This window comes from Thermobia domestica, chromosome 6 (assembly GCF_964235325.1).
Source record: "Thermobia domestica chromosome 6, izTheDome1.hap1.1, whole genome shotgun sequence".
NCBI classification, from domain to species: Eukaryota; Metazoa; Arthropoda; class Insecta; order Zygentoma; family Lepismatidae; genus Thermobia; species Thermobia domestica.
In genome coordinates, this window is record NC_137459.1 from 182930161 (window position 1) to 182951165 (window position 21005).

At 36.6% G+C, this 21005-nt stretch overlaps 1 protein-coding gene and 1 long non-coding RNA gene across 4 annotated transcripts in view; one reads left to right on the top strand and one right to left on the bottom strand.

Annotated features, from left to right (window-relative positions):
* Positions 1-21005, bottom strand: part of LOC145688349 (cadherin-like and PC-esterase domain-containing protein 1) — a 1309510-nt gene that overhangs the window by 922454 nt on the left and 366051 nt on the right. The window lies entirely within an intron of this gene.
* Positions 1328-21005, top strand: part of LOC145688350 (uncharacterized) — a 38052-nt gene continuing 18374 nt past the window's right edge. The window contains exons 1-2 of the long non-coding RNA XR_014131881.1: positions 1328-1357; positions 6505-6685. This is a non-coding gene — a long non-coding RNA (uncharacterized LOC145688350). The remainder of the gene's footprint in view (positions 1358-6504; positions 6686-21005) is intronic.

Below are 21005 nucleotides of genomic sequence, written 5' to 3' on the forward strand. Positions count from 1 at the left end.
AAGAAACAATTTCTAAAGTACTACGAGTGAATTTGGTGATAAAATAATTGCATATAATAAACTAGTAAATAATAGGATAGCATAAAATGATTTCCAGAGCACATCAGTTGGCGCAGATATTATCAATCTACACACAATTATTTAGGTATGCGCCAGGATAATAAACAGTCCAGAACGTCTTGGCAGATAATGAAACAAATAAATAAAAATAAAAGAACAATGCTTTTTAAATTTGTTAGTTCTACTCTTAATCTGCACCGAGATTCAAACCTACTAATACTTCAAAACAGCCGGTTACTTTTGGCGCACCACTCGTAATAATTGTTGCAAAATTATAATTCTTTCACTAATATTCTTCTTATTGTTTCCTAAATGATATGAACTGGGCGATATGAAAATATATCACATAGCATATTTAAAATTCAAGGGGAGCATCGTGAGCAATTGTTGAAAAAATACAATTGTTTTACGATTTGCGTATAAATATAGCGTTCAAAAGTACACTGCAAAAACACAAAATAATCTATGCTAGGTGGCCACTAAAAAGCACGAATGTTATCTAACGACGTCAGGGCAGGGCGAAGATGGAGGCAAGCGTAAGCGAGGGGGTGCGTCCGAAGGGAGAGGGCGCGTCAGGAAAGACCGGTATACGCGTAAGCGAGGGTAGTGAAAACTAGTGGGTTTTGGGAATGATACGAGTTTCAGTAACACTTGTCATTGTTTCATATTAGTATTGCTTCACTTGTAAATATAAAATTCAGCTTCTCTACACTGTGCAGAAATATACCGCGGTGGAAAATAGTTTCTAAAACAGCCATCTTTCATATGTGCTCACTTATTTTATCCGCGTTAAAGAACCTGTAATGATTTTACACTTGTAAACATAAAATACAGGTGTATTACCCTGTGTTTAATTCCATTGCTTGCAGAAATTTGTTCTTTATAAATATTTCTTTTCATGCATAGTATTGAATTTTACCTGTAAATCTTCCAAAATGTGGTGCACCGGAAGTGAACCAGCACCAAAAACTGTTATATGTGAAATACAAGCTCGCTTTTCAACACTTTTGAACAAAGAAAAAATTAGAAGAACAGCTACCGTATGTCAGAACACACAAAGTATTTCTGGTAAGTAAAAGTAATAGTCTACACATTCCATACCTTTATGTAACGAACTTAAGTATAATAGCATTTCAATGCATAATCATACATTCAGTATTAATTTTTTGGTTGAAGCTTCTCGTGGGGACATTTCGGTGAAAAGTAGGGATATTTTAACTTAGTTGTAGGGACTTAGCCAAAATATAGCTGGCAACACTACCAGAAGAATGGGGTCGCTACCAGAATTCGAAGACAGGTACTTTTTGAAAATAATTGATTTTTTTATTATTGTTTTCATTTATTGTTCTTAATTCTCTCACCAGAAGGATAATACTTCATGATATGTTGGTCTAAAGTTAGAATACCATTATCCATATAGAGGAAAGTTATATTTTGTTCAAAGATCCACTACTAACTCTTCAAGCACGTGGAGGGAAAAGCCACTTATGCACCCCTCGCATGACATAAACTTCATTTTTGTTTACAATTGTTTAACAAAAGCGTTTTACTATACTGTGCACAGAAAAGAACATAGTAATTGTTGGTATGTTGCTAAGGACATTCTTGTAACAGCATCTAATGCCAGTAAAATGGTTTTGCTTAGTTTATTTTCCCATAGTTATGCCCTTTATGTTAAAGGGACGGATGACTAATATGAAAGCGAATGATTGTGAAATTAATATTTTGTGCTCTCTCACCGGGAATCGAACCCGAGACAGTGTGTATCAAAGGTCTAGCGACAATGGAAAAACTATTTCGTGCTGGGACTATGTTTCCACAATGCTAATCTTTCACTTACACATAGAAATGAATAGTTGAGAGAAAGAACCAGTGTGTCTGAGAGCCGTGCTTGAAAGAGTTGAGAATTAACGGATGTCGATATAGCAAAACTTACAGATTTTGAGCCACACAATACGTCCAGCATATTGAGGGTTTGGTTAGCATAGGTAGGTTAGGTTAGACTACATTACATTAGATTAGTTTAATTCATGTTCGCTTAGGTTATATTCCGTTAGTTTGGTTTCGGTTAGGTTTCGTATTCCTGGACCTACTCTGCGGCATTTAACCCAAGCTTACACAGCAATACGACAATCGCAATTTTTTCTGTAATAAATTATGCACTTATATGCACGGACGTAAGGTTAGATGAGGCTGAGTTCAGTTCAGTATCTGTCTTTATGTGCTTCACTAGGTAGTGTGGTAATCCTGCACTTTAGCGTCATGAATTAAGGTTAGTGATTTCAGGGTTGCCATATATTGCAATACACAAATAATGAAACCAGCAAATCCAGTTATCAACATTTTTTCAAAAATAAACAGATGTTGCCAGTGCTCAAAACTAAAAATTCAATCTATGGTCATTGTGTTCGAATAAATAGAAGCACGCTTTTCCGCAGGGGTGTCCATAACCCAGTGACGACGCTAGAGGAGGAAAGAGGGTCAGGGTGGCCTGTGGCATCGTCTGCCCCCAGACTGCAGCCCCAGATACTATGCATTGTACTGTACATCAAGTAATATACAACTATTATTTTCGTTCCACAAAAAATAGCTGCCTCCTGAAATGTCTTTGCTCTACCACTTCTCCCTCCAAGAAATTAAAGCTAACGTTATTACTGCCAAAAACATCAGGCCTAGAATAATGCAAGGTAAGTGAGATTACCGATTTTGGCCATTGTTTAGGTTCGGGGGGACAGGTTTTTTGATCGACTTTTTTTTGCGATATTTTGTTCACATTCGGTTAGGTTAGGTTAATAACTTTTAATCCAGAGAGTATTGCCAAGCGAGCGTTAGTGAGTGAAGGCGGGTTAGAGCCCCGCAGGGCGCGTTCTTTTCTGTCTTCGTTAGTGTTGGCCCTCCATTACTAAACAATTACCGAGATTTTCTTCAACAAAAATAACATTATGACACACTATATTAAGAGTAGGATATAAAGTGCAATAATAAAATACTACTTAAATATAATTTTAACCAAAGGATCGTAATAAAGGTTCCTGATTTTCGGAATATGTAACAAGTTCACTCCTGATTTTCGGAATATGTAAGAGCGAGTGGTTCCAGTAACAACTTATTACGCCGAAACGTGTTTCGGCATAATAACAGGTCAAATTTTGAATGTTTAAGATAGGATAAATGGGAAAAGCATGTTTCCTGTTTTACACATAAGAAAATTCTTGCATCATTATAGATTCTTGAAAGATATAATTCATGATTTATTTCGCTTATCTTAACATGACATGATCTCAAATGACACCCTCCCGCTAACTTAAATGTTAATTTAAGTCAATACAAATTGTGCAGATGCAAACTATAATCAAAAATGGTTTCAATCCATGGTGGTTTTCATGAATTCTTGCTTGTGGAAAGGGCAATATTTGGCGCATAAATAAAAGAGTGTGTGGTAGCGAGTAATGATGAACGTGGCAGAAACGGGAACGATAGAAAAATTGAAATTTGAGCTTAATATGGGTATTATAGTTTCCCCATAAGAATTACATTAACATGTATTACTGATTGATCTGATTAAGTATTTGCAATTAGGAAGAAGTTGATATTTTTTCAGTTTATTGATGTTTCTTAATAAGAACAAAAGTTTTTTTTTTTTTACGCCAATTAAAGAGCATCAATTAAGTGACAGATCTAATTAAACAACGCTGACTGATGGTTCCATTTACGGTAATCCTCCCTTGTAGCAGGAAACGAACTACTATCAATGGTTTCAATTTATCGTGTTTTTTAACAAAATTTCCGTTTGACAAGGAAACAAATGTTTAATGACAGTGAGTGATGATGAAATTAAGCTTTTTGTGCTCTTCCACTGGGAATCGAACGCCGGACCAAGTACACCAACGATGTACGCACTAACCACCAGAACAGTAGGAAGAACATGCTGGTTATGAAGTTAAATATATATTCAGTACAGAAAATTACTAGGAACTTATACATTTTAATTTAGACTGGTTTTGCAAGTCATTTTTAGTAACAAGAAGGTGATTCGCAATACATAGTAGTCACCCATTCGAACACGATGTATGAAAATATGTTGATAACTTAGAGTGGGTCCAAGTCTTTCATTATTATTATGTTGCAACATGTGGCAATCCAGAACTCACTAGATTTTAATTTACGACACTAACGTGCAGAATTACCGGAGTTAGTGCTATGATAAAAACTGGTAATCATTCATCAGTGTCAGCAAATATCGTTCCACAGTTGTCTGGGTGCGAAGCGATTCCTATTTCATTCATTAAACGAGAATCACTTTTATGAAGTGTGACCTCGTGAGGTATGACATAATACGACACAAAGAAAAACACATTACTTTGGATAAACATAAGTCGGTTCGAACTTCTTTGTGGCTACAAGGTCAACACTTGGCCTTTGGCGCTAGAGCCTCGGGTTTGATTCCCAGTGGCAGCTTATATGGATTAATTAAATTTCATATTATGCGATAAACTCACGCTTTACACGGCCTCGGTGCTGAAATGGACTTTAAGCTTCAAATCACCCTCCAAGTAGGTTTGTGGATAACAGAAGTTTGCTGCCAGGTTCCAGATTTTCGGGAAAGCTACAGTGTAGCCAATCCATATAAAAGAATGGATTCATCAGTTCACTGGAGCATTAATAAGACACACAATTACTAAGTATTACAAGTAAGCCACACCAAATCTTACCTTGCTTTACTTACTCCTTGAAAGTGCATGCTATCCGGAACTCGTTACAAATGGATCCGTTCTTTCAAATCAATTGGCACGAAACTATACGATCATCAAATGTGTAAGGTATACTGAAATACTCAAAATGTCGTAAGTGCAAATTCCCTCACGTGCTCTGTATTCGTTCAATACAGAGCATAATTCGTTCGCAACGTGACGTTCTCCTTAGGCACGCACGGTAAATGTTTATTTTTTTAAAAAAATAAAAAAATAATAAGGGCAATAAGTATGAAGATTATACCAATAAAATAGAGGCAGGAAATAAGCCACATAAATTTTAAAAATATATATAAGTAATTTAACTCGAGAGACAAATTCTGAAGTGACATATTGGTTAATTTGTAGCTTCATTTCATTTTTCAGTACTTAAGTTACATGAATAATAGTTGATCCATAGTTTCATGTATGATTCAAATAACATGAGTTACCACAAAGGATCGAAATAAAATAAAATTTCCTAGTTTCACGTCCGACAGTTTGGCTAAACGAAACTGTAATGATGAGAATGAATAAAATGGTGAAATGAAGAAGGTAGGAGGAAACAGAACCTCGAGAAAGTCCAAACAATAGTGTTTGCTCAGCGCAGTCTACTTGACGTGATCTGGAAGCGAACCAGGGACGCCACGCACCAGAGATGAACGCTCTACCACTGAGCCATAGCGCAAAGAATTGAACACGGGTCTCAAGAGAACAAAACTACCTTGAATATAAATAGAGAGCCTCCTAAAACAAGAAGATTAAAATATAAATTACTAGTATTACTATTATTTCCTTTCCCACTAGTCTAATGACTAACGCACATACTATTGGTCTCGGGTTCGATCCCCAGTGGGAGAGCGCTGAATGCTTTACGGTGGTCCGGATTCCATCTTAAACTGTGGGTCCATATGTCATATATATGCATCTGGGAAGGGAAGGTAAATGTAAAGAAAAGACATTATTATTATTATTATTATTATTATTATTATTATTATTATTATTATTATTATTATTATTATTATTATTATTATTATTATTATTATTATTATTAATGCCGACTAAAAGCAGGGAATTCGTGTTACTATTCGGTTATAAATCTCTTGTCGTCCGAATTCTGTCGAGGAATTTGAAGCTTAAAATATACAAAACGATAATCATGCCTGTTGCTCTGTATGGTTGCGAAACATGGTCCCTTACTCTGAAGGAAGAACATAGACTGAAAGTATTTGAGAACAAGATCCTGAGACGAATATTCGGACCCAAGAGGAACGGGAATGGGTAATGGCGGAAACTTCATAACGAGGAACTACATAATTTATACAGTTTACCCAACATTGTTAGGGTCATCAAGTCTAGGAGGCTTAGGTGGGCGGGTCATGTAGCTAGAATGGAAGAAAGTAGAAACGCTTTCAAAGTCTTGACTGGAAGACCAATCGAAAAACGACCATTAGGAAGACCTAGGCGCAGATGGGAGGGCAATATTAAGATGGATCTCGTAGAGATTGGAATACAAAGTAGAAACTGGATGCAGTTGGCTAAGGATAGAAGTCAGTGGAGAGCTTTTGTGAACGCGGCATTGAATCTCCGCGTTAGTTATTATTATTATTATTATTATTATTATTATTATTATTATTATTATTATTATTATTATTATTATTATTATTATTATTATTGAGTCGTTGTTTGTAACTAATAACACTGTATATTTCAGTTACGCAGGCTTAGAAGCTGATCTGCCCCCTGAAGAGGAGGGCTATATCATAGCTATAGACGAAAATGCCAACTTTGTCGATCTGTTTATTATTCCGGAAGAGCTGATTCAGTGGATAATTGTCGTCGAAGGTGCTGTTTTAATCATCATCACCATGGATAACGGAGCTTGAGGATACCGGGTATGTAGAATCTTTTTCAATTGTTTACCACCTAGGTACAAACACAAATAATTGAAGGCTTGACCACATAAAGTTCTTCGCTAGTCAAGTGTTCGATGGACTTGTAGTATCAGTAATTTGAGATAGTTCGATGTATCGATGTATGTCTTCAAAGTTGGGATATTTATACCCCAGGTTTGATATTTGTTTCTCGTGGTCCCACAGGGGATATATTTAAAACTTATTTCATTGGATTTCGTGCTCCCAAATTAGTATAGAGAACACAATTACAAATTTATCCTATTGTGGACATTTTTACCATCGGTACGAGCGGTAGTTGTTTAACCCTTATCCGGGCAAGACATTTTTGTAAGGTAAACGGGCAACCGGGGCCTATGAGGCCCAGTATATATTTTAAGTGCAGAATACACAAAATCAATGCCTATTGTCACTTACTGTTTAGACTAGTCTAGAATGTACCGGTATATATGTTTGTCAAGTAGCGAAACTTCGTGTCACGCTTTTGTAAGCCGCCAAGCAGAATAGCAAATCCGATCCAGACATTTTTGTAACGTAAACGGGCAACCGGGGCCTGTCAGGCCCAGTATATATTTTAAATGCAGAACACTCAAAATTCAATGTCTGTTGCCGCATACTGTTCCGACTAAAGGTTACAATAGTCACGAGTTCAATATATAATTATGTGACAATTTGATCTAATATTTGACAGGAATTTCACTAAAGTTATACGGGGCCTCCTAGGCCCCGGTTGCCCGGTTACGTCAGGAAAAGATTTTCAAATTAAAAAAAAAATAGCTTTACCAACTCGATGTGTTCATGATTTTAACTTCGACGAAAGATAGAAGAATTCAGTATTTTATGTCTTCGAAATATGTATGGTTATTGAGAAATTTTAGAAAAATGAAGCTACTGGGCCTGGGAGGCCCCGGTTGCCCGGATAAGGGTTAAAGTAAAAGTGAAGATTGATTGTCTCACAAAACGTTTGAAAATCGTGTTAGTTGGGTTGCCTATATATCCAGGCGTTGAAACATTAGCGATTTGCACGGAAATGTCACACCTCTTTGATTCACTTCTCAGTACAATGCTTTACTAATGATGGTCTTGTAAACAAGAAAAAGTTTTTCTTCTGGCTTTACTAGAAGTATATACTTCGCTACTATTTTGTACAGTTTCCTTCAGAAGTGATTCGTTAATTTTCCTTTTCTCAATAACTTACGAGACTAGAAGAGTCGACTTAAAAAACGGCGACCTACAATAGTGACTCCACAATTCCCAAGTTCAAGTGGATATGGAAAGTGAGACAAAATTTTAAATTTTACACAGTTTATACGAAATGGAATACAATTTAAACAATCTACAGTACATTTATTTATGGACCGACCTGTTATTACAATTTATACATAGCACTTTTTTTTATTATTATTACTTTAGAGAAAGAACTATGTATTGGGTTTTTGTTGCTCAGAGCACAACATTTCAATTGTTATTGCTTTTTTTTATTTCATGATCACTTAACTTACCACATTCTCCATAGTCTCCGGATCGACTCTAACAGTATAAAGAAAGAATGTAATTTATATTTAACAGCGATTTTTTGAAATCAAACATCCGGACTATAACTTGCATGTATGATGTAAAACAGAAATGAAGCAGATGTCTTAATGATTGGAAGTAACTGTAGCGGTCAGGTAGAATGAAGTATGTTTAAGTTACTGTACTCAAAGTACACAATAATACCTATAATTGATTGCAGTCCGAACGCGTGACAGAAGCGGATTGCTATTTGTTAGCAATTATTGTACGGGATTATTCGTTATTAGTCATTTCGGTTCATGTTAGAGATATTAAAATGTCACGAACTCTGTCACAGTTTTAGTCTTCCCATATTAAATTTGTTCTCTATGGAGCAAAGTTATGTATCCTCCTTTCTGTGCGCAAAGATGAATGCACAAATAAAATAAAAATAGAAAATGTTCCTTTCTCAATTTCATAAAAATGTGTTTATGTGCAGTCAACGAGTCAATTAATTAAACAATATCACTGTTTTGTATATTATTTCAATAACCTAATAATAGCACAGTTTTTTTTTTTTTTTTTTACATTTTGTAGGTGCGTTATCAGTTGTTATAATTGAATGTCGTATAATTACAGTCACAAGTTTTTTCGGCTTATAGGTACTGAAATCAAACACAAAAGCTACAAGAAAGCTTTTGACTAATAATCAAACTTAAGTAGAAATGTTGCATAAAGATTAATTACTGATTATATTATTAATAGTGATTTAAATTAAATTTTGTATCAGTAAATGATTTATTTTATTTTTTCTGTGATGTGGCTTCATATGCTACTCAGGCTACTACCATATTTCGTTGAATTATTTGAAGGCAGAACTTACAGGGTAATTGTAATTGCAGCACATAACTTATTCACAAAAGAGAACGAATATGTATAAATTTTGTCATGTTAGATGTGTTCGATGCTATTTTGAGGCCACACCTCCCTAATAAAGTTCACGTTACGCGATGTATTTTACAATAGTTTTTTTTCTTTTTTTACTTTTCTTTGTATAGCCTTGTTCAAAAAATCTAGGGCACCCATTTTACTTTAGAAGACGATACTCAGGCAACCATGTATATGAAATTCTAATACTTTAGCTCTACATAAATGGGCCAAAGAGAATCCACATTTGTTTGATATTATTCCAACTGTAGGTAAGAGTGCAGGCCTTTTCAAAGAACGGCGGGTGGCCACGTTTTTATGAACAAGACAGTACATTTCAGTTTATTTAATACTCTTATGTCTTCACAATTATAAACACATAGTGCAAGTAATTCCCTGATAATTACACGCTTAGCGTTTTACCTGTTGGGATGGAAGATCTGAGTTCGATTCGGGAACGAAAGTAAGTTCTTCCCGTTGGTATAGTATTTAGCGTGAGCGCCTTTGATACACAGGATCCATGGTTCGATTCACAGTGGGACAGTATTAAAATTTGAAAGCATTATCTTGATTCGGATTCCACCTCAAACTCACTTCACATAGCCTTGAAGCTGAGAAGGAACAATAAATTTCAACAAACAACAACGGGAATCCAAAAGGTTCAAATCTCGCATTAAACTGTTCTAACAGTAACTGATTAGAACAATGCCATCGTGGTAAACAACAGCAAAATCGAGTCGTGACAATCTACACGTAATTGACTGAGATCGGACTTAAACGTCATGCGGAGTATCACTATTAATCTCAGCGATTCCGAAAGCTATGCACTCGACACTAATATCGGTCTTGCGGTACCGCGTAGCGTAGTCGTTAACGCTCCCGCATTTGGTGCGAGTGGTCCCGGGTTCGATTCCCGATGGGACATTCGGTTGGAAAGGACCCAACGGCTTTTCAGGCCGGCCATTCTAAGTGAGATTTTCCTTAGGTTTTGCTCATTTACTTCAGGCATATGCCAGAATGGTACCTAACATAAGGGTCCTAGGCCGCTTTTTTCTTCATCATTTGTTCCTTCCCTATTTCCCTAGCTAGTATGCTCACCGAAGACGTCTTTCCTCTTAGATGCTGAGAACCCAGAAATATAATTGCTAACTAATATTGGTCGTTTCCGATTATTTTTTAAGTGTCACCCATTTCTATCCTACTAGCTAGTGATGTTAGGGGTATTTCACCCCCATAGTATTTTCTTTTTCAGATTGTAAATCACGTGTATCAAGTTTGGTTGAAGTTGCTCCAGTCGTTCCCGGATTATGCTGGAACATACATTCATACATTTTTTTTTTTTAGTTTAAAATCTGACAATTATGTACCAAAGCTTAGGGAGACTGTGATGATGAGATGGATGATAATGGTGGAAGGACAAAAATGGGAGGGAACGAGATAATTCAAAGAACTCACGCACACGATGTTTGTCCACCACAAAGCCCACTTGACGGGAGCTGGTTTCGAATCAGGAATTCCACGCGCCAGAGATGAGCACTTTATCACTGAACCACCTCCCTCTCCCACACAATAACAATCATTTATATATAGAAAGTGAAATTTAAAGAAAATAAGGATCTATTGTAATATTTTCCATAAGTAGAAAAGCTTTGCTTTGTATATAATTAAAGCAAACACATTAAACACATTATACATGTAGTTTTTTAAAGTAAATATATTGTTTTGCTTAGCAAATAGTTTGTTTGTGTTTAAGGACCTATGTGTTTGAAATTATTTCATACAGCAGACCAACTTGAAAATTTTCTGACCAGAAATTTATATTTGAGAGGACTTTACAAATAGTATTTTTTCCCACTAATTTCGTAATTTGTCTGTACGAGTACTGATTCCATTCCATTTTATTACTTTATTTATTTCTCTCTTTAGCGCAGTTAATTTGGACTGAGGAAAGTTTGATTTTAATATTTAGTTTTATTTGGTTGATATCCATAGATTTACGAAACTACCTCGGAGATATTTACAGTTATTAGAAACTGTGTTTGAAATCATTATATATATATATATATATATATATTAGGGATGGCCAATTCCGGAATTTTTACTTTCCGGAATCCGGAAAGTAAAATCGGAAAATTCCGGAATTCGGAAAAATTCCGGATTTCGGAAAAATTCCGGAATTCAGAAAAATTCCGGATTTCGGAAAAATTCCGGAATTCAGAAAAATTCCGGATTTCGGAAAAATTCCGGAATTCAGAAAAATTCCGGAATTCGGAAAAATTCCGGATTTCGGAAAAATTCCGGAATTCAGAAAAATTCCGGATTTCGGAAAAATTCCGGAATTCAGAAAAATTCCGGATTTTAGAAAAAATCCGGAATTCGGAAAAATTCCGGAATTCGGAAAAATTCCGGAATTCGGAAAAAATCCGGATTTCGGAAAAATTCCGGATTTCGGAAAAATTCCGGAATTCAGAAAAATTCCGGAATTCGGAAAAATTATTTTTTCTTTTTGTAATCCTAAGAATTTTGTTCAAATGCAAACGAACAAATTTCCTTTTTATAATCCTAAGAATGTATGATGCAAGTTAAGCTGAAACTTACATCCTAAAGTATACACTACTCAATCTTCCCATGGTTAATGAGATGTAGTCCAAAAGTACGATGCACTCCTAATATTTAATTTTTGTTTTACTGTGATATTGTCCAGAGGTAATACATATATCACACTGAGATAAACAACTTGACAGAATGAAGATATCATACGTAGTTTTCCAGAAAATCGTGAGAAACGAATTTTTATGAAGTTAAAATATGCGTCGCTTGTTGCCAGTGTGATGCAATTGATAACTTTTATGCTGGAATAGTCTTATTATTATTATTATTATTATCATTATTATTATTATTATTATTATTATTATTATTATTATTATTATTATTATTATTATTATTATTATTATTATTATTATTATTATTATTAATCGTTTGTGTACTGTAAAAGAAAAATATGAACCGTTAAGTAGTAGATTTTATCTGTTGTTTTTTAATATCTTCTAACAGTAATAACAAACTGCTTGTAAATACGCAATGATTATCAAGGACAATGGCATATTAATGTAAGGACTACTCTGCAGACTAGCAATAAACAATAAACAATAACAGATAAACAATAGTTCCAAAAAAAAAGTAACTAACTTGGGCACGTCAGAATGTTCGCGAGAATATAGGGACCCATTGAGACTATACGTGGTGTAATTATTACTCAAAGGGCCGTACAATGGAGGCATTAACGTTAATGTTAATGGTACTAATGAGCAGTTACTTGCTCTAACGGTTAACCTCATTTTTGAGATGATTCTTAGAAGTGGGCGTGTTGGCATGCAGTTAGAAGACATACCCATTATTTAAAAAGCACACGTTATCTGTGGAGTGCTAACGATTTGCGTCACTATCGAACACTAACATAGCACTAGCGACGTTTAAAGTCGAAATTGGAGTCTGACATAAGTGGCTTGTCAACTTCACGGACATTATATTTCCCTTGAATGCGAGAATTTTGCGCCCAGGAAATTTGCGCCCTACCACAAAAATAGGAAAAAATGCGCTCGCAATATATTTGCACTGGGATGTTTGCGCCCTACCGCTAGAGACCTGCACGGGCCGAATTTTTCGGCCCGAGCCCAATCCAGCCCGAACGTATCTAGTCCCGGCCCAGCCCGGGCCCGAAAAGTTTTGGAGATTTTCGGCCCAAGCCCGGCCCGGCCCGATAAGTTTTTCAAAATTCTTGGCCCAAGCCCGGCCCGGGCCCGATAAATTTTAAAATTTTTGGCCCGACCCCGGCCCGATAATTTTTTTAAAAAAATAGCTCGAGCCCCAATCTTTCTCAAAATTTAGTACTAAATTTGACCTAACCCTCAGAAACTTTCTAAACTCTGGTTCACAACCTGACGCTTGCCTCCCGAATGGTACCATTGCCTCCTAGAACTTTGCCTGTCATCGAGAGAACAAAAACTCCATTCCCGGTAACAAAAATCTAACTTAATTGATTTTTAGCATAAAGTGAAGATGGCAATATTGTTTAGCGACAGGCAAAACATTCCCACCCCTTCTTTTTATATTTTGAGTTCAGTGAAGGTCAAGGTCAGAGCTCAATTTACCGCATAGTGCCTGCAATCCTCTATAGTGAAAGTGGAGCCTCTAAGCAACACAAACTGTAAATAGCTATTGTATTCTTTGTAACATTTTTCACGGGCACACTTCTTCAACGTTTGGCTTTATTCCAATTTAACAAAAGTCAATAATTATTAAAGAATTGCAATTGATCGGCCCCATCCCGGCCCAACCTGATGAGAAATCAGTGTCGGCCAGCCCAAGCCCGGCCCGGCCCAAAGAAATAACAGTGTCGGCCCGCCCAAGCCCGGCCCGGCCCAAAGAAATAACAGAGTCGGCCCGCCCAAGCCCGGCCCGCGGGCCGGGCCGGGCTTCGGGCCTTGGGCCAGGCCCGGCCCGTGCAGGTCTCTACCTACCGCAAAAAGAGGGGAAAATGCGCCGGCTATATATTTGCACTGGGATGTTAGCGCCCTACAATTCAACTTATTTTTGTACTGTGTAAAGTAACTTCCACTCACACTTGAACTAGGCTTGCCTCTCATCGTCTCAGTGAGTTACTCCATCCGTTATAATATTCCGAACAAATGAAAAAAAAAATACAATTTTAGTTCACTGACGGGCAATCCATACAAATACAATTTTTCATTATACTACAAAATTTACAATAAAAGTATAAATGACTGATATATAATTATTTATTAATATAATCAAAGAGTATAATTTAATCTACAAAAGGCTGTTTGGCTCTACCCAGATATCTCTGTTCACAATCCTTGCGAGTTGTTTGGCTTTTTAGGACACAAAATATAGAAAAGAAAATGTAAAATCAGTTCAGTAATATTATCAAGAAAACTATGTACAGTGTGTTTACTTGCTGGAATTACACTTTAAACACACAATTGCGTTCAGTCGTTCTTTCAGAAAAAATGTTCCGGGGGGCACACTTAGTATTCCGGAGGGGGTCACTGCTGGTACTATTCTATTTATTATTATATTATAGACGTATTATTTTGGTCTCCTCCGAGGGGGCACTTTGAGAGCTCTGAGGAGGCCAGTGTTCCCCCAAAATCATCTCTGGAAGAAGCAGTGATTGCGTTGATCCGTTGTGTTCTTTTGGCTTATATTGAAGTTTATTCTCCCCTTATATAGCCACAATGAAAATAAATCACAAATGGCATGGTTGTGGGGGGAGGATTTTTATGCTGTAATGTCAGCCCCTCCGAGCAAATGCGTAAGCTCCAATAGGTTCTTTTATTTCGCAGGGCTCAAACTTCCCGGTGGAGGTACATCGCAGGCGCAATTTTCCCTGTTCTTGGGGTAGGGCGCAAATTTCCCAGACGCAAAATTCTCGACACCGTTCGAATGACCTCGGAAGACTATATCTTTTTCAATACTTTTTTATAATTTTTTACTCGAGATATCTTCATAGCTTCTTATTAAAATACTTACTAATATATCCTCATTTTATTGTCCTAACCAATCAATATGGGTATGTTGTCAGTAAAATATTTAGATTGATCGAGCCTCTGGTGTGTAACCACAGTATTTCATATCATCCCTCCATTAGAAATCTTGGCTAAACGAACCAATATATGTTGCCAATAAAATAATTTAGAATGATTGAGCCCCTGGTAAATAACCACAGTATTTCGTGACAGACCCCCCCTTCCTATTACCATATTCTAGCTACGTGCCTGACTCAGCTAATTCTCTACATTCTTTACCAAGCACACATTTTCTAAAGCGGAAAATGCTCTCTAAATACCTAAGCTCATTATTTTCAGCAGATGCACAAATTGGGTAACATTCTATCTACATGAATGTTATATATGTCGATTACTGGAAACCGTTTCTCGCTATCTATTACCATATTTACTATATAATGATTAACGTTAAAACCGGGAATGGTTGATTTGTACCGCTTCCGGTTTGAATATTACATTCATCAGGGAACTCGATTCTTAACTATTGACTCTGTACATCGTGGCCAAAATTGATGGTAATCCATCAGATAGTACTTGAGACTGTTTGTTTCACTGACGGACAGAATGAATATATGGCTATAGAGTTTTGATAAACTAAATTCGTTAATGAGTGATGATGGAACAAATATAAGAAAGGGAACCAAGAGTAGGCCTACCACCGGAAAAATTTTCGAACACAAAATTAGCCATCGAAAACCCACATGTCCTGGGTTAGAATACCATAGATGAAAACTCTACCACTGAGTCATCAATCACCCGCTTATTAGTTTTATTAATTATTATATTAATATAAATTAATGAATGCCTGCTTATGTTAATTATTGAACAATTACATTGTATACTTCGTAAAGTCAAAAATTATAAATTTGTATTTACTGTACATACAGTGAGCGCAGAAAGTGTTCGTACACCTATGCTATTGAAACGAGAATGCTTGCGAAAAAGAAACAGAAAATTTAAGAAGTGTAATAACACACACAATATGAATAATGAAAACTAAGCTTTATGAATATACCAATAAAGAACAAAAAGACAAGTTTAATGGTCAGAAAGTAAATAAATTCCGTAGAAAGTGTATAGAGTAGACGCAAAAAGAGATCGTACACCTGACGTACGAATACGAAACAAAGATACCACAACTGGGGTTCACTAGTATTCACCTGATTATACACCTCTGTTTATAGCATGACGAATAACAGAATGAGTTTAGTTGTGAATAGGAGTGAAAAAACTGCACGGTGGGCTGTAAAATTGGGAAGCAACCGAACAGAAACAAATGAGGAGACAAGAAAAGTAATTATTAAATTGCATAAGAAGGGTAAATCTTTGAGAAAGATAGCAAACCTTGCAGACAGACCTCGTTCAACAGTACAAACAATAATTGCGATGTATAATGTTTCTATCACTGTCCGAAAAAAAAAAAAAAAAATGGAAGACCAAGAGTGTTGAGTGAACAAGATAAACGTTACATTATTAGGGAAAGAAAAAAGGTTCCGAAAAGTAGTGCTGTGCAATTGGCAACGGATCTGGAAACACGCGGTGTTAAAGTATCAGCCAGTACAGTGCGGAATATTTGCAGGGTATCATGCTCGGATAGCCAGGAAAATGTTATGGGTGAACAAGACAAATCGTATAAAGAGACTAAAGTTTGAAAAAGAGTATAAAGATAAGGGATCAGGCTTCTTTCTGGAATAGGGTCATATTTTCGGACGAAAGTAAATTTAATCTTATCGAATCCAATGGGAGGCGTATGGTATGACGCAAGGTGAATACAGAGATGAATCCTCAAAATCTCGTCCCTAAAGTAAGACACGGAGGAGGGTCCGTGCTCGTCTGGGGTTGTATGAGTGTCTCAGGAGTGGGTCGTCTCCACTTTATCGATGGAGTGATGATCCACAAAGTGTATATTAACATATTAAAGGAAAATCTCCATACTAGTGCGCAGAAAACAATTTATTGTTCAGCAAGGCAACAACTCCAAACATACAGTGGAAAATACTCGATTGTGGCTACTCTATAATACCTTGAAACAGCTTCGCACACCTCCCCAATCCCCAGACATGAACCCTATAGAACATCTATGGTCTGTTCTGGTGACAAGAATCAGAAGGCACAGCTTCTCTACTAAAGAAGGCCTGAGAAAAGCTATTCAAGAAGAAAGGGACATATTCAGTCCCGAAGCTACTAACTAACTAACTCTATGGCCTATGGAACCCGGAGGTTCAATGCCGCGTTCACAAAAGCTCTCCACTGACTTCTATAGTCCCGAAGCTACAGAACTACGAACTACTACAGGTGAAATCAATGCCACGAAGACTACAGACAATCATTAACGCACAGGGTAATCCCACAAAATAATAAATAACGTAATATACTTTATAAGCATTAATTCAATCATAAGTGTACGGTGACTTTTTGCGTTTACAAAAAAGGAATTCTCTCTTTTCTTCTGAGCAAAACAGTGATTGTCTTTGTTTGGCCTTTCTCTTGTATATAGAAATAAAATGTATGAATGTGTAGTCTTAATTCTGGTTATATATATATTTTCCACCTCCCGTTCTCATGCTAGCTGTTTTCAATATAAAGTATGCACGGTGTACGAACACTTTCTGCGTTCACTGTAGGTATGTTGACAATAAGCGAATGTTATTAGAATATTTGTTGAGATTTCTTTTCCTTCACTGCCTTTCGCCTGATTAAAAAGTAGTTTGCAGTGCTTTGGAGCAGCTGCAGGTGGGAACGCGATAATGTTTGAGACATACCGGCGACTTTTTTGTGTGTGAAAATAAGACCTTCTCATAAAGCAGTAAATAACTGCAGTAGCAATTGTCTACGTAAGTGATATCCAACTACAAGAAACTAATACAGTATATATATTCATTATTGTGTTTCTCTTTTAACAGCTACTAGCTAGGGATGGCCAATTCCAGAATTTTTACTTTCCGGAATCCGGAAAGTAAAATCGGAAAAATTCCGGATGTCGGAAAAATTCCGTTTTTTTCTAAATTCTGGATTTTTTCCGAATGTCGGAATTTTTCTGAATTCCGGAATTTTTCCGAAATCCGGAATTTTTCCGAATTCCGGATTTTTTCTGAATTCCGGAATTTTTCCGAAATCCGGAATTTTTCTGAATTCCGGAATTTTTCCGAAATCCGGAATTTTTCCGAATTCCGGATTTTTTCTGAATTCCGGATTTTTTCCTAATTCCGGAATTTTTCCGAATTCCGGAATTTTTCCGAAATCCGGAATTTTTCTGAATTCCGGAATTTTTCCGAAATCCGGAATTTTTCCGAATTCCGGATTTTTTCTGAATTCCGGATTTTTTCCTAATTCCGGAATTTTTCCGAATTCCGGAATTTTTCCGAATTCCGGAATTTTTCCAAAATCCGGAATTTTTCTGAATTCCGGAATTTTTCTGAATTCCGGAATTTTTCCGAATTCCGGAAAGTAAATTTTCCGATTCCGGAAAACAAAATTTCCGGAATCCGGATTCCGGAAAATTTTGGCCATCCCTAATATATATATATATATATATATATATATATATATATATATATGTGTGTGTGTGTGTGTGTGTTATCTCATTATGTGCGGATGTTGATAGAGATGACGTCGAATCCGTGCATATGAAAGAAACATGTGGATGTGCTATTTTATATCCATACACAGATAATTTCTTTTGGCACTCAATCGTCTTTTACAATAGACAAAATAACACTTGAACGTATATAGCAAACACTTCATACCATCTTTTAAATTTCCGGATATATACGAAAAAAAAGTCTTGACAAAGAATCTGTTTTAGCAGTATTATATCATTGTAGTATTTAAGCAATATAAACTTACATATTTAAATTTACAACAATTACAAGACCTGTATTTTTTCAGTAGGTAATATACTTTGTGGAAAGTAGCAGAAGAATGACATTTTAGTTAAGGAACTATACAGAGTTGTAGTAGGTTGACGGATTCGTGGTTTAACGTCTATTTTCATTGCCGTAGCTATAGGCTACATCTTAACGTGAAATTGAAATCATATGAGCTCGCATCGGGAATAGCCACCATGCACTAGGGAGCTTCAGACCTGAAATAATCGCTTCGCACTTGACTTTGCATAACAAAGAATACTCATATCTCAACCGAGTTTGTTCCCTATGTTTTATATTATTAAAGCTTTAGGCTGGCTACCGAGAGCATGGATCGAATCTGCCCCTTTTGTGGCCAAGTAACTAAAGTGATCAGTCTGTATACATATGATCCCTAATTCAATCCCCAATGTGGTTTTGCCTCAGATATAAACACATTCCTGTAGTGTTCGGATCAACGTTAAGCACTAACTACGTCTCTTGTAGCCTCGGAACTGAGGACGGACAAGAAATTCAAATCAATCAATTAATATTGTCCCTGTCTTCACAATTGTTTTCATCATTGTCACATTTTTGATTCTCAACTTCTTCACTTATACAGCATAACCTTTGGGCGTAATCCTTAATATAGCAAACGATAATGATATTGGACAATCATATGATTTATTTTCTGGCAACCCAGCTATAAACACAAAATACTATGTAGTTTATTTTTTCTCTTCTTGATAAGGACGCAGCTATGACTGGGAGCGAAAAACTATTCCAGGTCTGTACTTCGATGGGCATGAATTATATATGTTCAATATTGAGTTTATATACCTTATTACCTAGGTATTCTTAAGATTTGTAAGCTATTGGTGATTGTACTCCACTTGTTTCAGTAAGCTGAATACAGTATAGTACAGACAATCAGTCCTAGTATCGCTTTTTCATTTCCGATTTAAGCTCTATAAAAGCATGTTTACAAAAGGTTAATGGATAGAAACTGAAAAACATATTCTATAATTATAGATCGCAATTAGTAGATATTATCCTCTAGACCACTGGTTCTCAACCTTTTTGACTCACGACATATTTTACTAAATGTCCGGGACATCGCGACATATTTGCTTGATATTATTATTATTATTATTATTATTAATAATAATAATAATAATAATAATAATAATAACTATTATAATAGCAAAATCTATTGGTTTTTAGGAGCCGCGGTGGCTCAGTGGTAGAGCGTTCACCTCTGGTGCTAGGGGTCCCGGGTTCGATCCCCTTTGGGGTGGACAAACACCGTGTGCGTGGGTTTTCTCGGGGTTCTCCCGTTTCCTCCCACTTTCTTCATTCCACCATTTCATTCATTACTCATCATCATCGTCTCCTTTAACATAACCGTGGGACGTAAAACTCAGAGAGTTCATTTCATTTTTTTTCTATTGGTTTTTATAATCACTCTATATAGCACTGAGCGTTATTGTTACCGCTGGAGGTGCTGGCTGGTACAGTCTGTCTCGATTTTAACTAATTATTTTAAATTCTTCATGATCTTTTAATTCTAAAATTTCGCGACACACCCTAGGGGAGTGCGTGACAAACCGGTATATCTCGACATATCGGTTGAGAACCACTGCTTTAGACACTGATTTATTTTTGTTATCTATTATTCTTATTTCTTCGGTCTAATCTTTACTAACTAGCGTGAAATCCTGAAGTCTTAAATTTATTACTTTTAGAAAAGTTTTATATCACATTTACTCAGTGTCGCTTAGCTGTTTTGTTGCATGTACTATCGTGACTCAAGTACAAACGGCCTAGCGGAATCAGCATGTGAAAACTGTCCGCAAGCATATTTGCACCAAATTTACAGTATCGATTGACATTTATAAGAAACTGTTTCCAAAAGTTTCAGCTCCCCAAGCGCTTTTGGAGGGGTGATAGGAGGGGGGAAGGAAAATTGAAATTATTTTTTTTTTCTCCTGAACGGCTGAACCGATTGGCATGAAGAAAAGATGTTAGGTGTTCTCAACGGTGTCGAGAATTTTGCGCCCTACCTCAAGAAGCGGGAAAATTGCGCCCGCGATGTACCTGCACCGGCAAGTTTGCGCCCTGCGAAATAAAAGAACTTGATCGAGCTCACCCACCTGCTCAGAAGGGCGGACATTACAAAGTAAATAAGACAACGGATCAACACAATTGTGTGTAAGTTGGAGAGGCGCGGTGGCTCAGTGGTAGAGCGTTCACCTGCTTGGAATCCCTGGTTCGATCCCAGCTCGCGCCGCGTGAACTTTGTGGTGGACAAACATCGTGCTCGTGGGTTTTCTCGGGGTTATCCCGTTTCCACCCATTTTCTTCATTCCACCATTTCACTCGTCTCCTTTAGCCTAACCGGCAAAAACGTGGGACGTAAAACTTAAAGATTTTATTTCATTTTTTACA